The sequence below is a fragment of the Seriola aureovittata genome, chromosome 24 (genome assembly GCF_021018895.1).
Source record: "Seriola aureovittata isolate HTS-2021-v1 ecotype China chromosome 24, ASM2101889v1, whole genome shotgun sequence".
NCBI lineage: Eukaryota > Metazoa > Chordata > Actinopteri > Carangiformes > Carangidae > Seriola > Seriola aureovittata.
In genome coordinates, this window is record NC_079387.1 from 1,151,578 (window position 1) to 1,156,594 (window position 5,017).

The 5,017-nt window shown below is 36.4% G+C and overlaps 1 long non-coding RNA gene across 1 annotated transcript; it reads right to left on the bottom strand.

Moving 5' to 3' along the window:
• Nucleotides 1-525: 525 nt before the first annotated feature.
• On the bottom strand, nucleotides 526-4,365 carry LOC130165545 (uncharacterized). Its single transcript, XR_008826824.1, has 3 exons — nucleotides 4,091-4,365; nucleotides 3,053-3,135; nucleotides 526-631 (listed from the first exon to the last, which is right to left on the bottom strand). It is a non-coding gene; the product is annotated as an uncharacterized LOC130165545 (long non-coding RNA).
• Between the last annotated feature and the right edge of the window lie 652 nt (nucleotides 4,366-5,017).

Here is a 5,017-nt window from a genome sequence, read left to right on the forward strand (position 1 = left end):
TGGATCCAGTTTGTTCTGTGACTGAAGACCTGCCAGCTCGGCTACCGACCAGATAAATAGAGAGATCATGACTTTTGATAACTGCAACACACCAGCTAGCTCAGTGCTCAGCTCAGATGAAGTAACTGCCACGATGGTGACGAGGAAACACTCTGAGATGGACTGAGGCACTTTAAATTTTTTACTTTCCATTAATTACCTTACAGACTAACAACCAAACCAAATATGTCTTACCAACTTTTGCATGGAAGAAGTGGCCTAGTATCGTAAGTAAAAGGGTCAAACTTTAAAGAATAATTACACACAATATTCCTAAAAAGTCTTTCCATGGTCTAAACTGCATGTAAAAATGATGGAGACATTTGATCATATACAGTCAGGATGGTGCACAGACAGAGGTTGTGTACTGTACATCTGGCAACAGTAGGAACCAGTACTATAAAAGAAAGTCTACATCAAATAAGACTTCTAACACTACCAGTCAAATTATGTTGTGTGTTCAGGGTCTTCTCAGTAGATAACAGGACTGCCTTATGTTAAGAAGAATTGTGACTTACATGCAGGTGAAAAGGTTGCTCATCATGGCAGGAGCAGTCAAAATGTGTCCATCAGCAGCTTTGCATCCAGAATCCTGTGGATTAAAATGTGTATGAGAATACATTCAAAGTTTTATATTTTAAAGCCTTTTGACTGGTTTTACCAATAAGATGTGCCATCTGCCAAAAAGACAGGTAACCACAAACACATTTTACATTTCACATATTTCTTGAAAAGTGCAATAAGTACTATCACAATGTGACTCTGTTCTGTTAATAAAGTCTCCATACAATTTAATATCTTATTATTGGATTTTTAATAAAAAATGTGTCCCAAAGTGTTAGTGGCCAAAGAATGGAGAAACTAAACATCCACAGCCAAACATTTACCAGTATTTGCCAGGTGACAGTCACACATATTTTTCACCAGTATCTTGCAATTATATCCTTATATTCTGTATCCTTATAACAAGCTCATACTAACATGAGCAAAATTAAGTTATCCTACAGGACAAGCTCTGACAGCAAAAGATGGAGGGGCCTCTGTCAGTATCACAGCAAGTATCACAGCAAGGTGGTAATCAGGCAGGAATGTGTGGTTCACTGAAGCGATCGATAAAAGGATTGCAATGTGTTCACATCTTGCAACTGTGCAGGATTATTTGGTGAGTGCGATCCACCATGACTTGATAGGTGGCCAATGGCAGAGCAGCCAGAACTAAATAAGTGGAAGAGATACGATGTAGCTCATGACCGTCTGCTGTTCAAATATTAATGCTGCTGGAGAAACTTGTGTGTCGTCCATCTGAGAAACAGGTAGGAGACAGACTCTGGAACATTATTTGCAGATTTGGCTTTATTGCAGTCTCTTAGCACAACAGACCAGGTTAAATAGTTCCTCATGATCCAGCAGAGGGTGTTCTTCAAATTCACTATCAGCCTGACCTATATCCTATTGACTTAACAGTAAACTAATAATAAACTAGAATGTCACTCAAAGCGGGCTGCAGCGGTGGCTAACCTGGAAGAGCATGTGCCATTAGGGCTCATTCCTTGCCACAGCCTCTCTTCCCTGAATTTCCTGTCTCTCTCTCACTGTCATAATGAGGCCAAAAAAATAACTTAACTAACTAAACCACAATTGCACACATATAATGCAGTTTTATGACACCACACAGCAAAATTTACAGAATGTACTGAAGGGTAAGTCACTCTTACCCTTTATTTTTCTTTTAAAGAAAGAAAAAATCTCTTTCACCACTGTTTCTCCTCTTAGTTCACTCTTGCTTCCTTCCTCTCACTCTCTCTTGATCCTTATTTTTCTCACTCCCTCATCTTCCCTTGCCCTTTTTCATTTCTCATTGTTCTATTCTCATTTTCCTTCCATTTCATTTCTCAATATCCTTCCTCTTTTCATCCACCTCTTTTTCATCTTTAATCTTTTGTTCTCGCTTTGTTTTTAATTCATTATTCTATCATTTTCCATCTTGCCCCCCCCTTTCCTTTTCCTGTCTGTTCCTCTTCCTTCCTTGTTTCCCTTCCCTACCTCTCTACTTTCCCTGTCTTCTTTCTGCTTGACTGACCACAGAGCTAAATCATCATCACAGGGCCAGCCCAATTTTTGTTATAAAGGCAATAAATCATTGCAGCTTTCATCTATTGTTATTGATGAATGACCAATTATTTGTCATCTAATATGCTGAAAAATGATGACCCTGGGAGGCAGATCAACTTTTTTTTCCTTCCTCCACTGGCTGATGTGACACAGGACAGCAGTGATGGATTGTATCCTTAAACTGTTATTACATGTATAATGTGGCGCTCAAATCCGACATCTCACTTAGTCTCGGCCTCCCCCTTAAACAAAGAGAAACTGTATCAATTACATTATCGAATAACAAAGAGAGGATGGTAAGATTTGCCTTGTGATCAAAAAAGATCATTGTTACGTAACTAAGGATTAAATTCAAGCCAGGTAGGGTTAGTGTAGTTATCCCTCCAAAGATCAAGTTTGGATAGGGTTAGGGTTAACAAAAAATGAATATAATATAATATAATTGTAGATATCATTTAATTATTATATTATCTTGTGCTTTTGACAACACAGACATGAATTGTTAAGTGGAAGTTCAATAACATGTCAGCAGCTCTGTGGTTTACTTTTTCAGGGTTCCTCTGTGGAGTTAAAAATGGTTTGTGCACCAGAGCGAGGCTGCAGCATATCAGAGCTAATTCTCACCACAGTGCAACGAAAGAGACAGATAGAGAGATCAACCTCCATGTGAGACACTCAATCAATTTCTTCTATGTCCCATCCATCACTGGCCTTGTCTTGGGTTTGCACAAGATATATTCACTAAGCTTTCAGTTACAGAGGAGCTCAAATATCCAACCACTGAAATATGTGATTACAAAAAAAACAATAATGTAGAATATCAAGTACAAGTCAGACTAGATCACTCAATGATTTAACATCAATAACATTTATTAGAAGTTATAAGAATAGCAGAACAAACCTTCATCCCAATAAATTTGGGCCTCTTTGGGTTGCCATCCATCCCCTGTCCGATATTTTCATACATGTCATGTCCTCAAAGTGCTGTGAATAAAGTAATGTCAAGTGAGAGGGTTGTCCATTTATTTCTTCAGCTAAAAGGTGGCATCCCTAACCTCAATTAAGTCAGAGTAGGTGTTTTCCATAATATGTTATCTAGTATGTATCCCTTTTGGAATAGACCAGCTCAAATGCATAGACTTGTAAATAAAGATAAACCCATTGGTTTTTGAAGAGTTAAGCTAAGAGTGAGCTGTTCTCTCGTTGCCATCTTGCCAGGACTCCACCCAACTCTAGGCTAATACAAAAATGGGCAAAAAGGAGGGGCGCATGCCTGCTTGTGGCTAGTATACCTCACCCACCTGTCACTCAAAGGAATGCCCTCAATTATGCAGAACTTTAAGCCTTAATTAAAGTTAAAGAATGAGTTATATAAAAATTCACCCCCCTACAGTTGTCATCAAGGAGGAAATTAGCCATTAAGAGCAAAACTTTTTATACCAGACTGTAAACTTGTTTATTTCTGCTTTAAGCCTTCGAAGGCTTTGTGAAATATAACCTTTTTTATGGTAATTTGTGTTTTCATGTCCAGATAAAGAAAAAAGATACTAAAATTAATGACAAAAACTTTTACAAGGCTTAATTTTATCTGGATAGCAGTGGTGGGAAGTAACGTACAATTGCTCCTCCATATTACAAAAAGAAAACTGCATTACCAATATTCAATATAATAATTCAATATTCATTTTAAACTAGAATCGAACAAGACATAAAAAAAAAAAAAAAAAAGTAATGTAGCCAAGAAAATATACTTTTAAGTACATAAAACTAAAACTAATGAAATAAAACGACCAGGACAACTTGTATTTCTGTTTTTGCGTGTTACTGAATAGGCAAGTGAATAAGTTTGGGCAAAATTAGCAAAATATTTCCATAGCTAGCTTTAACTGAAACGATGACAAACGAACAAATGAACATTTCAAAAAACAGTTAAACTCACCCGAGTCCAGGTCGTCTGTCTGGATAAAGAGGCTCTTCTTCGACGGTATACGACAACGGAGTTAAAAAATATTTATTTTTTTATTAAATAATATTTAGCAACATTAAATTCTTGCTAATTAGCGGTGTTGAACTCCTGCGTCGGTTCAGAGTAGGGCGCGTGCATTGTGATTGGTTAGGCAATTCACGACTCCTCCGCTCTACACTGTGCACTATTTTTTGTTTTTTGTTTTTCGCCGATACAAATGTGTTGTTAAATAGCCTTCTTAAGCAATAATAGATTGATAGCCTTATTATATTGTTCCACCAGACAAGTGATGGAAACATAAAATGAAAGCTGCGGCAATTCCATTGTTTATGTTTAAAAAGGTCAAAGGTCATGACAAGTTCTCGACCAAAAATGCTTTTCCAGTAAAATATATGAACCAATTATGACTTTAGTTCTTTGTCTGATTAGGATGTATAGATAATCAAAATTAAAAAATAAAGCACAATTTAATTATTATAATAAATTGATAAATCAGCATCTTTCCCAGGATGTAATGACTGCTCATAATTTTTTATATGACTGTTTTAGAGTGGTTGATCTGATTCACCTACTTACATGTCAGTTTTTTGGATCTTTTTTTCTTTGTCACTCTGTGGAATGTAAGGGCTTTCAGATCTTATTATATTTTATATTTTAAGTATTTTTGCTCTAGTTATTAAGATTTTTAAGCTTTAGTTAACTGCTGGTAATGTTTTCCTTGACCACTAGGTGCCAGTATTTCCTCTCCCTTTCATATAAGATTTTTCCATTACATCAAAATACACTGAGAATTCCATGGATTTTTAAAAAACTGTGTACATCAACTGTAATGTAATTTTGTCAGTATGGTGAGTTGATTTTATGTCTTAGTAACAGCAGATGTTACAGTGGATGTGTCTC